This window comes from Mustela nivalis, assembly GCF_964662115.1.
Source record: "Mustela nivalis genome assembly, chromosome: 2".
Lineage (NCBI taxonomy): Eukaryota > Metazoa > Chordata > Mammalia > Carnivora > Mustelidae > Mustela > Mustela nivalis.
In genome coordinates this window covers 47764293-47778784 of record NC_139021.1, presented here as the reverse complement: position 1 = coordinate 47778784, position 14492 = coordinate 47764293, and the positions used below count along the sequence as shown (strand labels likewise).

The 14492-nt window shown below is 36.5% G+C and overlaps 1 protein-coding gene and 1 pseudogene across 4 annotated transcripts in view; both read right to left on the bottom strand.

The window, feature by feature from the left end:
- LOC309860475 (uncharacterized protein) overlaps window positions 1–9338 on the bottom strand; it is a 117500-nt gene extending 108162 nt beyond the window's left edge. For 2 of the 3 annotated variants that reach the window (XR_014309389.1, XR_014309390.1), the window contains exon 1: window positions 9205–9338. The gene's annotated coding sequence lies outside the window, so the exon portion shown is untranslated. The remainder of the gene's footprint in view (window positions 1–9204) is intronic. The other variant, XM_082722616.1, reaches the window with a different exon arrangement.
- A 100-nt stretch (window positions 9339–9438) lies between these two features.
- LOC309860477 (small ribosomal subunit protein uS2 pseudogene) lies at window positions 9439–10302 on the bottom strand (annotated as a pseudogene). The gene has a single exon. The product of its transcript is annotated as a small ribosomal subunit protein uS2 pseudogene (transcript).
- Between the last annotated feature and the right edge of the window lie 4190 nt (window positions 10303–14492).

Here is a 14492-nt window from a genome sequence, read left to right as displayed (position 1 = left end):
GGGCAAAATTGAAAATTATGATTAATGAACATAAAATTTTTAATTAATATTACATAAGTAAAGCTAACATTTGAGTTTTATTTTTCAAAGTTTGAATGAAATCTTATTAAATTTTTGTCAAAAAAAAAACTATTGCAACTTTACATTTTATGTCGAAAGCCAATGTAATGAACTAGTATCATGCTTTGTAAATTATATTTAGTTCTCTATACAAATTTAGAATTAATATAAATTATTTAATATTGCAAATATCTCTCAGGCCCCATATGCAATTATTGTTCCTCAGGTCCCATATGTCATTTTTCTGAACCATAAATTGGAACAGGAAAACGATGCAGGGCACTATTGGGAAGTAGTGTTTCATTATGCAAGAATTTATTGTATCCATGTTAGCTGAGAGAAAGGATTTGAGAAGTTAATGAGTCTTAAAATTCTTCCACCGCCTTTTGAAGTCACTTCAGTCTCAGATGTTGGCAACAGCACAATCCGCAAATATTCACAGCACTCTCCGCAACAAGTTGCCTTTCATTTTGAAGACACAGGTTAAAAAATGTGGACAGACATTTCCTTGGGGCCTGAATATGTAAGTTTTAAGAGTATATGTTTATGATGGGGCTGTGTTGTGCCAGTGGTGAGATCTGGCTCCTCAGAGATAAAGATTGCCTGTGTGTCCTTTCAGAAATCTATTTTTGTGCTTTTGTAATATAGGGGCACCTATAAAGCATGGAACCATGTAGCAGAGGTTTTAGTAAAGAGTTTAGATTTTATTATTAATTTTTAAAGATTTTATTTATTTATTTGACAGAGAGAAAGATAGAGATCACAAGTAGGCAGAAAGGCAGGCAGAGAAAGAGGGAGAAGCAGGCTCCCTACTGAGCAGAGAGCTCAATCCAGGGCTTTAATCCAGGACCCTGAGATCATGACAGGAGCGGAAGGCAGAGGCTCAACCCACTGAGCCACCCAGATGCCCCTATATTTTATTTTAGATGGAAAATCTTTGGGGAGTTTTGAGCAAAATGTGACCTGATCTTATATCAATTTAAAAAATATTTTTCTGCATGCAATGTGAAGAACAGACTATTTGAAAGCTGTTGCAATGGTCAGGTGTTAAATGAAGATGGTTTAGACAACAGTGATGAAGGTGGTAAAAGTGGCCCAATTCTGGAAATGTTTTAAAGGCAAAGCCCAAAGGATTTGTTGGTTCAAACCTCCACACTTCTAAGATTATTTTCCTCCACTTTGAAAGGGGATCATCTTTAAAGGTTGGATTTATATAAAGAGTAAACATGATAGTCCATGTAAAGTTACTCTTGTGAATGTCTGGTATATAATATACATATAACAAATATTAACCATTAAATTACTTCAAGTTATCACCTAATAAAACAACTTTTCCCAACTATCTTTTTCAGGCCTCTAGATTTTTGTACACTTATCTTTTTATAATTAGGAACCCATGGGATGCTCTTCGTTCCCTTTCAAATATTCCTATCTACCAGGACTTTGAATACCAAAAAGTTTTCCAGACTCAAAAGAATGAAGACAAAATTCTGAAAATGGTAGGAGATGGGTTTATGTCTACCAGAGAGAAGATCTTAATTTTCACAGGCAGTCCTCTATTCTACTAATTATTGTTTAATCTGAAACTGACTATTGCCTACTAGAGAATACTATTTCATTAGCAATTGATTAGTTTTTTTTCCTCAATCTCACCTTTATGCATGAATAAATCCACAAAAATAAAAACTAATCTTCTTGTCAAGAGACTCATACTGATCTTTGCCTAACTGCTCCAGGAACCACCTCCCCTCTCATGAGAAAATATTTTGCAGTGAATTACAGAGAACTTATATTGAATAAGGCCTATATATGCTATACACCAGTGCACTGGAAAATTAGACCTAGACTACATTATCACAATATGTTTTACAATTAGTTGAATTGCAAATAATTCTTTATATTGAGGTTCTGAATATATTCTTTCAGTATCATAGAACTAAAGTTGTCTTTTCAAACAGAAGACAAATCATAAAATCTATTACAACAAAAAACTGGGTCTTTTGGTTTTAACAGTCCTGTCACTAATTATGCAGTCCAAAGGAGATTTGCAAAGTACAGATAATTTATCAAAGCAAATAAGTGGATATGATAATCAAAATGGTTGCCACCATAGTCATTATGATACAGTCATAGCTAAATACGAGGGAACTTCATTATTTGTTAATTAATTTGTTAATTTTACTGCAGCATTTTTTATTTTAATTTTTAATATTTTATTACTTATCTATTTTTTGGAGAAGAGGGAACTTTAAACTTTGTGAATAATATAAGCAACTGGCCCTTTTTGGTGGCAGTTTAATTCAGTTTTTGTAAGGAAAATACATCAGTCAGAAAGGCACTAAATTCTCAGGCAAAGACACACAAAAAAGTGACCCATGTTATTGAGGGGATAATTCTGTTAGCCCATGAGACAGACACAGAATTGCAGAGAAGAAAAAAATATAATTAAAAAGAATCACTGGGGCACCTGGGTGCTCAGTTGGTTGAGCTTCTGCCTTCAGCTCAGGTCATGATCTCGGGGTCCTGGAATCGAGTCCCACATCAGGAGCCCGCTTCTCCCTCTCTCTGCAGCTCCCCCTGCTTGTGTGCTTTCTCTCTCTCTCTCTCTCTCTCTCTCTCAAAGAAATAAATAAAAATCTTAAAAAGAATCACCAGTGATGCACGCTTTAATCTATTTTTATTTTTTTAAAGATTGTATTTATTTATTTGACAGGCAGAGATCACAAGTAGGCAGAGATGCAGGCTGGGGGGCAGGGGAAGCCACTGTGCAGAGAGCCCGATGTGGGGCTCAATCCCAGGATCCTAGGATCATGACCTGAGCTGAAGGCAGAGGCTTAAAGCACTGAACCACCCAGGCACCTGTGCTTTAATCTATTTTTAAATTATCACAGGATATCCTTCCCTGACGAAGAACACTGACTTTCACGTTTCACTGCATTTAGTGCCTTCTTAAACATATATATCTTATGCTTAACTCCATGAAAGCATTAATACTGTTTCATAAATATTGATTTTTATCTATTTCTTCTACTAGATTATGAGCCACTTATTGAAATAAGGAACACTAAAAAAGGTTCTAATAAAGATATGAGTGGCTCAGTTCTGGACACATTAAGTTTGAGATGCCAATGAGGTAACGTAGCATCTTATTTTACCACATAGATTTTTCAACTCCCAGACACAGTCATCTTTTGTTGTATGCTGAGTACACATCTCAGACCATTTTATATAGTAGACATTCAATAAATAACTGTCAATTGACTTAATCACTAATGAAAATTTCATTTCTGAGTTTTAAAGCTCATTATTTCATTTTGCAACTTAATAGAATTTATTCTAGCAACCTGCTTTCAAAGAAAGAGATCACATCATGATCATGATATAAAGTAGATGATCTCTTGGTATCAGCAAAACTAACTTTTGTTCACAGAATGCTATTTTCACTTTGATTACACCATCCAAAGAAATGTGTATTTCAAGAGGACAGTGTTCATGCTCATGAACATTGTTACACTACATGTCAAAAAGTGCGGGGCCAAGTTGTATGCATGCAAACAATCTTCTAAGAAAGGAAAAGGAAACGGAGAGAGGAAGGAGGCTGACTCAGTGGGAGGCTGTTTGCTAATTAGTAAATATGGGCTGGACACATGTTGAGCCATGCGGCTGTTTTTCAAAAAAGCAAAGTACATGGAGAAATTTCAGCTGTTTCCTGAAAATATGCTCACTCACAGTTCCGCAATACAGAGATTGTTTATGGCCTATTAGAACTGAGGACTTTGTTTTATCGAGAAGAAAGAGAGAAAATGGGGAAGGGGGAAGTAGGTATTGGAGAGTCACCTCAGAAGGAGGCTGAAAAACAGAAAATGTTTGTGGCCTTTGTTTTATCGAGAAAGAAAGAGAGAAAATGGGGAAGGGGGAAGTAGGTATTGGAGAGTCACCTCAGAAGGAGGCTGAAAAACAGAAAATGTTTGTGGCCAAGGGCTTGTTCAACAGAAACAAGTAGATGTGATTTCTTACCAGAACGGCACAGTCACATTTTTTCTTCTCAGAACATTTGCAAAATCAGAGTTGAGGACAGAATTTGGGTGTGGATGCGGTGGGAGGTCGGTGACAGTTGTTGGCACTCAGTTAAGTTTAACAAGTATGTTTAAAACGTAGACAGTTTAATCAAGAACTGATAGGATCACCAGGGCTTGGACTGTTGTCCAGGCCCTTAGCTCATGACCATGTCACCAAGTTCATGGACTTTTGTTTATTTACTCAATAAATATTTACTGAGAACATACCAAGAGCCAAATATTGTTCAAGGTGCTAAGAACACAGCAATGGGTGGCGGGGAGGTTGGGGGGGGGTACAGATTAATGTCTCTGCTCTAAAGGAATTTATATTTTCCTAGGGGGAGACAGGACAACAAGCACAGAAACAGGATTTTCTGACGGGTGATAAGCGCTGTCAAGAAACTAAACTAAGGTGATGTAACAGGGAGTGACCTTGACAATCAGTAGAATAAAATCCTTTTCAAGGTGCCAGACTGGCTTCATTGGAGTGTGACCCATCAGAGCCCCTATGGGGATCACGGACCACTCAAAACCCAAGTCTGTGCAGAAGACTATGGGACAACAGCCCTGAAGCTCCTAGACCTACACTGGCTACAAAAGGCTCTTCATGATCCAGAAGCAACTGCTGTCCAATAGCTCTGAGCTGCTCTGAAATTATAGGCCTCTTTCAGCAGATGCTCCTGACTAAAATAACTGCTCCCTCCAACCATGCCCTGATTTACCGCCGGCTTAGTTTTCTTGACTGCCTTCGTGTTGTTGATATCAAATTCCACTTAACCTTGAGCCTCACCTCCTTTCTCTACTGCCCTACCTAGACTATCCTGCTTTCTTTCAGCGACATGGCAAGCTTGCCTAATCCTATCCTGGACCTAACTCGGTCTAGTTGTAACTTGGATGAAACTTGCTACTGACATGCTGCACAATGATGACATCCCAGCAGAAGCTGGTCTTTGCTTTCCCTGTGCCAGCATCCAGGACTTTTGCCAACCTGCCTATTCTCACAAATGCTCCAGCAAGGCTTTTGAAATCTATACTACCTAGGATATTTTGCCAACTGAGGTTGCGATGTTATGCTTTGAATACCTGGTAGCGGAGGGTCCTGAGTAAGATATCCAAACCAAGATTGCTGATTGGCAGAGAAAAACTCTACCCATCAATACCAAAAATATCGACTGTCTCAGAGGCATACCTCAGGGCACAAGAATTCAAACGAAGTGACAGAAAAGTCTGACTTAGAAAGCAGTAGTGGTAACTAAAGGAGGGCTAGCACATCTGTGCCAAAATGGCTCCAGGGTAGGACAGAGGCTCATGTTAAACTGAAGTTACTCAGGAACAGAAACTAAGAGCCTTTTGAAATAAACCTGGCTGCCTAAAGGAGAAAGAAATGTTGGTACGGATAGAAAGACACAGAGAAGAGAAATGGTGCTGCCTGAGAGAAAAAATTTTTAAAAGGTGGCTTCTCTGAAGTTGTTTTTTCCAGCAGTTATGAGGCCTGATCGTACTATCTACAGTTGGATTATGTGAGAGTCCCACACAGCATTCAGATAAACTTCCTTTCATCTGGTCTATTGGGAAGGTTTTTCTCAGCATCCTAGGCAAGTATCCTTGGAGTCAGAAGCTACATAGGCATTTCAGGGTATCTCAGATTCTTCGGTGTAATGATCACTGCCCTGGCCTAATAAATCATCGGAAATTATTCCCATGCTACCTGCACTACTTCTACCTGTGCCCATAGGTATACCTCTCAGATGGTTGACATTTTTTGGTACTAATGGGTAGTTTTTCTCTGCCAACTAGCAGGCCCAGAGTTTGGATATTGCATTCAAGACTCTACCACTAAGCATTCAAAGCATAACATCTTTGGCCCGAATGTGCTTTGGGCTGTTTTTCTCCAAGTTATCTGTCCAGTCAGCTGTGGTGACACCCTAGAGATAAGGATGTTAAGACCCGTGCTACAAACATGGCAACCATGGGTGTGGTCAGGGGAGAGTTTTTCTTAGATGGAAGGCAGGGTGAGGTAGGCAATGATCAGCCAACAAGTTTAGTGATGCTATAAAGTACAGTCATCACCCACAACTACCAATGAGGTCATACTTTCCAGGCCAATGACTATTCATAAAGAATCTCGTGTTTCCAACTTACATGAATGCTTTAAATGTCCGTTGTTAGTGAGAATGTAATTCTAAATATTCTAAATATTTCCACTTCCCAAAGGCAAACTGAATTGTAGACACGCTGAAGACAGACATCTTGTAAATCTTGATCCAACAGAAGTTGTTAGCAAGAACAACTGCAATCTACTTTAAGTACCTTAAAGACAGAAGCACTGCCTTATTTGACTGCATATTCCTGGACACCTCGCTTGATGCCTGAAACAGGTGCCTGAAATACCACAGTATTCAAGAATTGTTGACTGAATGAGGAATAGTAAAAGAAAGTATATTATTGATTTGGCACAAATGTAGTCGGAAGAATGTTCCAGATAATCGAAGTTTATACCTCCAGCAATGAAAACTTAAAATGGCTTATAAAGAAATCTTAATAAATTGCCTTGCAGATTTTTCTGCCTCATTAAACAAAATGAAACAACATCATGAATACTTTCTAATCTATTCAAATTCCTCATTTTGAATCAATTATACTATTCTCTAATGTACTCTCAAAAAAGTTTAGTTTAGGCACCACCTCTACCAGGAAGCCTTCTCTAGCCCTATCCCATCAGACTTCACTAGATACATCTTATGTTATTCATAGAACCCCCTTGTATACTGCTTACAACACTTTATGGAAATTACTTGTTAATTCACATGATTCCACTACTTCATATGGTCACACACCTCTGTTTTCCCCATTAGACAGAGGGCATCTCTGGACAGAACACCCCATCTAATTCATCTTTTCATTGCCAGGGCCAAGCAGAGCACACTAGGTGCCCAACAATTGTTGAACTGAAATGAACATAGTTGTGTTACAAGAGGGTTTTGAAAAGTGTAAAACTTAATCTCTACACTAAATTACTCCCACCTTTTTCTATTTTATAATATTAGAATTTTTTATATTGCTTCTGTTTTTTTCCCCAATTATATCATGTTACTCCATCAGAGTACATCTAGAAGGTCTTTACATCCCTTTTACCAATCCAATGATTTACAATTTTTTTATCACATATCTTGAACAGTAGAAAATATTTGAACCCATACCTCTACTAAATGACAGACAGTAAATTTGTGTACACATTTATACACATTTATTTACAAATTTGAATGCATGTATTTTAAGCTGATATTTTATGTACACTCACAACTAGAAGGGAAAAAAAAGATAAAGATTAGATGATAATAAAGCAAATATTTTTAAACTAAAGTGATATTTTATTATGTTTATCAATAACATGAAGTTTTTTTGCTCTTACTTTGTAAGATCATCTTCTTTTAACCTTGTTAAAATATTTAATGATAGAATATTTTGAGGGTTTGGATTCTAGATTCAATTGATGTAATGCTTAATTTTAATGGCTACCATAGATGAAAAAAATACTTCAAATGGACAAAGTATAACTTAATCTTTAGTTATTTAAGTACAATGTTCATTTTTTTATGCCCAGGCACTAATTACATAAAACTTTTTGTTGAAATTCAAACAGGAAGTTCAGTTCTCCTTGAGGTCATCTTGATGTAGGCATTGTGTTAAAAAAAAAAAGGTAAAAAGATTCAAAACTTCATTTGGATGATGTTTAGATAGGGTAGAAAATTCTATTTCAAAGATTGTATTTGTGACAACATGGATGGACCTAGAGGGTACTATGCTAAGCAAAATAAGTTAGACATATAAAGACAAATACCACATGATTTCACTTACATGTGGAATCTAAAAAATGAAACAAACAATACAAAACAAAACCCAAACTCATAGTTACAGAGAACAGACTGATAGTTACCAGGAGGAGGGGTGCTCAAGGAGAGAATTTACAACTTCCAGTTGTAAAATAAATAAGTTACAGGAATATAATGTACAGCATGGGGAATATAGTTAATAATATTGTATTTGTACGATGCATGGTAACTGGACTTCCTGTGGTGATCATTTTGTAATGTATACAAATGTCTAATCACTGTTATACACCTGAAATTAATATTATATTATATGTCAATTATACCTCATAATAAAAAAGGTTGTAAAGTTTGTAACTATAAGCATCCTTAGAAATGACATACTTGCATCATTTTTCAGCCACAATATCACATATTAATAAAAATATTTTCAAACACTTGTTTTTCAAATACCTTTTCCATAATACCATTTCCCCCCAAATTGTTTACTTTCTCATTTACTGAAAAAAGTTTTCTTTACTTTAATAATACTTAAAGAATAGGCATGCTTGTTTTTAAATATTTGTTAAGTAGCACTTTATTGATAAATATTTTGTTATCAGGGAAAGAAAGGGTCAGCAAATTTTAAAAACCTTTTTGTAAATTTGTCTTTAAATTCAACAGCAGTTTTAAGTATTTTTCAATAAAATAACCAGTAAATTCTCTATGGTTGCAAATATTATTGTTATTTCCTATTTCATTAAGTCATGTAAATATTTGACAATATTTTAAAGGCTCATGTTTTTTTGAAATTAAGAACTAATGTTGATGCGCTTCTGGCTTCAGTTTCTCTGATGAAAGAAAAGTTTGCTTATCAATGATGCAGTTAAGAGAATTCACATATAAAAACATTACTTAAAATATTTTTGAATTTTCAACTGCAGGCAAAGCATCAGCTCCATCACAATATGTGTTTCCCATAAAACATTTTTAAAAGAAATTCAGTAAGCCTTTTCTTACTGCTGAGAATTTACCTTTCCAGTAAATTCTTCTTTTTCTTTAAAGTTTTTTCTTTCAATTCCAGTTAGTTAGCATACAATATGAGCTTTAGGTGTACAGTAAATTCTTCTTTTAGAGGCACAAAACTGTGATCAATCATGAATTTTTTTTTTTTGAAATACAATCTAGCCAATAGAATCTGAGACAGAATAGAAATGCCAATATATTCACCCAGCTCTATCATGACATAAATTCTAATGCTATATAATTTGTCTTACCTGTTTCTCAAAGTCTTCAGCTTTGGCAGTGTTTTCTATGTATCTTCCAACACTGGTGACAAAGGAAAATGGATGTTAGTGTGGCTTATTGCTTCGTGAATTATTCCAGTCTTTTTCACTTTGGAAGGGAAATCAGTTTTCCAAATGGTCTTTTTTTTTTTTTAATTTCTTTAAGAAAGTATTTATTTTTCATCAGCCTTATTTCCACATTGTTTGCCTTTGCAGAAGAGCAGCTTAGGACCACTTAGTGCTTGTTCCTACCCTTTCAGAGGCCTGAGCAATGGGAGAAGCCTTCAGAAAACGGCTGAGCACTTCAGTTTTCAGTAGGGAACTGCTGAATCAGCACAGAGGGTGCCTGCACGCCCTCACACCAGTCTTGGACTTCAGGTGGAGTACCGGTGAACTCGTGAGCTGGAGCAGTCCATTCACCTTGAAATTCCTCCTCGGTCACAATCTCGCCAGCAGTAGCCTGCTCTTCCTTTTCCATCTCTTCAAGATCTCTGTAGAACTAGAGATCAGGTGTAACTTCCAAAGAGTGTTCGCGGGAAATGGTGCCACACATGCATAGAACTTCCCAGCCTAGTATCCACCACATCAGACCCACTGAGTGAGCCCCTTTGTTGTTGCAAGGAGCGGCCATGTCCACACAGTGCTGAGGAGGGTCTGTGTTACACAGAGCGACTGTAGGCAGGTTAATGTAAGATGCCTCTGTGAGAGCTGGTGGGCAGCCCTGGGATCAGTAACCATCTGAAGTCTCAGCTCCCAGAGGCTGTCTGGCTCTGCGTAGTGAAGTCTACAGGAACTAAGTGGCCAGCAGGAATAGTGGCTCTAGAAGCAGCAGGGCATTTCAGCTCACTGGCCAGTATCCCTGGATGATATGAAATTGACAAGAGCCAGGTTTTCAAGGGCAACGGTGGTACAAGCTGCCAGCAGGAGCTTCTCCCAGCTTCTCTTCAGATTTATGATAGAGATGCCATCACATTTCCTCTTGCAGATGCACTGTTCCATTTGGAAATCAAGCTTGGTGCCAGCTGAGTGGGTTCCTGATGCAAGGAATTTGAGGACATTCTCCTTCTTCATTTATAGGACATCAGGGGCTCCAGATATTGTGAAAGATTCCCTTTAATTTAAGACAATGCCGCAGGGAGCCCTCCCTGTGTGGTGTGGAAAGCCCAAGTGGTCTTTTTAAATAAGTAAACTTATTTGTTATTGAGTTTAGTAAAGTTTCACTAAATGCCAGATTGAGTAATTCTTGACTTTGAAAACTTCTGGAAAAATTGCAAAAGTTTGTCCTTATGTTTTGGATGCTTAGTTTTTTAATGTCTTGCTAATCATGAGCTATCATGAGCTATCATGGATCTTCATTAGCAATAACAAAAAAAAATCCACACTTCAAATAGTTTCATCATAACTTTGAACACGAGGGGAGGTGACTTTTTATTATATCTGAATAAATCTTGCTTAATACTGTAATTGCCAAAAAGCAGGTTCACAAAGAAAAGTGTCACTGCTAAGATTTTCTTTTTAGTCCAATTGTGCTTATATTATTAATTTTATCTGCTGTTCCTTTGAAGGATTTTTTAAGTCATTTGTCCATTTCATGAATGTTAGTTTAGGTAGAACTTATAACAACGCAGATAACCTCATGATGAAGAAATGGGAGGAGGTGCCCCATTGTTCTGGGGAATGCAATTCCCACTACTTTGCTCCCATGTGATACGAGGTTAAATCCTAACACCAGACATTCACAAGCTACAGACCATGATGGCCCGTTGTCAATCTTTTTAATTAAGTGTTAGGAAGGACTCGTTTCTTTTAAATTATTTTTAAATAACTAGAAGTTTTAATATTTTTTTCCCAAAGTACAATGGACAGCCTAGTGCTCTCCTAAAATACATATACCTCACTTTGGATTTACTGTTCTAATGTTTGGTTGAGTGAAAAAACATGCTAACACTTTGGATGATTTCCATCTGCTAAAGCCCTGAGAGTCTTACCTCTTGAGCACCAGGATGTATCATTTACTGTTTGGTATTATTTTCATTGTAAATATATTTGTCTTGTCTCCTTACCTAAATTATAAGTAACAGGGAGTCATGGTATACTCTTTTCTTTTATTCTTCACATTACTCAGCACAAGCCTTTGTCTAGAAGATACATGATATGTATGTTTTCTTGTGCTAAATGTTTAGCTTCTCATATGCTATTATCTTGTTTGCCCGAATTACAATTTCTGCAAAGGCAGGAGACTTACTGTTCTTTGAATTCCCCACATCTGCCGCATAACTTAAATAAACCTCCAATGAACATTTGTTGACTAAAATCAGATAACAAAGTAGATTTGACTAATAACCTCATTTTACACAGAAATTAAACCAGTAAACTATGGATCATGGCTCTAATAAAATTCATTTATTCTTTTCACTCATTCATTCCATCAAATAATGTTTACAGTGCATTTTCTATGTACCACACATTAATTACAACTGTGGCATAGCAATACAGAAAGTGGAGAACACAAACTAAAAATATGATAAACATGCTATATAATCATTATATAATAATCCATATTGAATAGAGGCAAAAAGAAGCTGTTACACACTCTCATAAAACTCTTCAATTTTATATGTAACATCCAATGTGCTTATAAATTATTTATTCAATATTGGTCTGTTTTCCTCACTGGAAAGTAAGTCCCACTGAGGCTCAGACCACAAGTAGACTTGTTACTACTTGTTATTACTCCACCCAGGGGTGTAGCACAATGCTGGCTCATAACCAAGTAGTCAGTAAGTCTATCTTGGATGAATACATAGTTGAATGTATGGGGAGAAAACCAATACTGACAGCATATATTTTAAAAATCCAAAAATAAGGAGAATTATAAAACAGAAGATTAAACTTTTATTGAAGACAACTTGAGACAGACAAATTGTTCAAGAAAAGTACTCTATGAGTAAATTAAAAAGAATAATTTAAAAGATAAGTTTCTGTTGGATTTTGACAATGGCCACAGCTCAACAAATACGTACTGAATTCCTATGAAATTTCAGGCACTGTACTGGGTGCTGGGATGCAGAGGAGTAAAATAAACTTGTTCTCTGTCCACATGGAGTTTACAGATATGTAGAAGGTATTAAAAGGCATAAAGATTATTTTTCCAATATGTAAAATGAAACAATAATCTCTATTACCAAAAATAATTGCATATTTAATAACACAAGCAAATACCTAACAAGTATTTGATTGTATTTTGGCATACATATGTATTTTGGTTACATTTGTGTAACTTCCAGTTCCCACATTATGTTCTGTGGTTTCCTGCGTAACTGAGACTTTTCTGCACTCTGGATCATTGTTCATGCTTTGTTCCTTGCTGAAAGACTTTCCCACTTAAGGCTTTTTTTTTTACTTCTCTAAATATACTTATCCTCTAGCATTTTTGGACAAGCACAGCCCCCACTCACCCTTTGATACCCCCTCAACCACCTTTGTGTGTGTGACCATCATTGTACTTACAATAGCATTTATTTGTCTATTGTGATTTATTTGTCTCTTTTCTGAACTCGAAGTGCCTCTAGAGCAGAGGCTAATTTTCACTGATTTTGTATTTATAATGCCTGGTACAGAATAGATGATCAATAAACGTCTGTTAACTGGAGCTGAAACTCTTACTCTTATTTTGAAAGAGCTATCTGTCTAATATAAGAGTAGGACTTCACCTGACCACATGTATTTCCAAGCTTTCTTTAAAAGGCATTCTACAATCTGCTCGTCATCAGGAAAAATCATAGCTACAAGCATTCACAAACCTGATTACATTCTCATTTCTTTTCACCAACAACTTAAATTCACATGAGAATTTGAGGTAGAGAAAGTAACGTATCTTTACCATCCTGATCGCATGAAATCTATTTATCTTCTTAACACTTCAATTACTAAAAGACTGCATAATAAGCAAAGTCACACTTCTTTTTTGGCAAGTCTCACGTCTAAAATGCTGCTAAAGTGCTACAGGGGAACATTCTCTGTACCATTACCACTCCTGGGGTAATAAATGAATTTTTCCAGAAACACAATACAAAAAGAATTATGGGTGTATGAAAATACCATCTGTGAATATTATCTCTGACTTGGTACATCAGATACATAGTGAGGTATACATAGTGAGGTCCTTTCACTGATTAATTATTACGTTGGTATCTTTGTATTATCTGTTGTCACAATAATGTTTCATAACCAACCACCAAAACCCAGTGTCTTAAAATAATAAACATTTATTTAGTTCACAAAACAAAAAATACAGGGTGTTGATATTGAATAGGTTTAGCTGGAAGTTTCTTCTGATCTCATCTGGATTTCCTGATGTATCTGAGGATTGGCTGGCAATTGGATGAACCAGGATGGCCCAAGCTCAGATGTCTGAAATAACTTAGCCCTATTCCTCATGTCTGCCATATCCTTTCTGCAGAGCAGCTGGACATGTGCTCATAGCATGGCAGAGGGAAAGAGTGACTAGGGCCAATCATGCAAAAAGGCAGCAGAAAAGCACATGCACCTTTCTACAAAGCCTCTGTTTGTGTCATGTTGGCTAACATCCTATTAACCAAAACAAGTCACATGCCCAAACATAGAGTCACGGTGAAGTGGAACTTTAAAGTTATAGGAAAAACATTGTGGATTCAAAGAAGTCATTAAGTGGGGTCATTAAGACAACCAATCTATGGGCACCTGGATTCCTGAACCTACCATGATATTACATTGAAAAATTGCATGACATTTCCATATAAAGAATTCTGAATACTTCAGAAAGTAGAGTTTTCTAAGAAATATACTACAGTGTTTTATTTATTTATTTTTTAAAAAGATTTTCTTTCTTTATTTGAGATACAGAAAGCAAGAGCATGCACACAAGGCTGGGGGTACAGAAGGAGAAGCAGGCTCCCCGATGAGCAGGGACTCTGACGTGGGGCTCAATCCCAGGACCCCAGGACCATGACCCAAGCCGAAGGCAGCCACTTGCCTGACTGAGCCACCCAAACACCCCAACTACAGTGTTTTAAAGTTTTGAATTTTATTTGGAATTTGGCATTCAGTTTCACAAAGCTATAGGTTTTTTAAAATAAATTCTCCATCTGATATACTTTTATCAAATATAAGGGTAAAGGAAAACTACGCAATAATAGCAATTATAAACTACAACTGATTTTGTGAAATCCAGCAAAGTAAACCTGTTAAGACAGGTAATACAAGGGGTCCACTAAAGAAGGAAATCGATGTAACAGAAA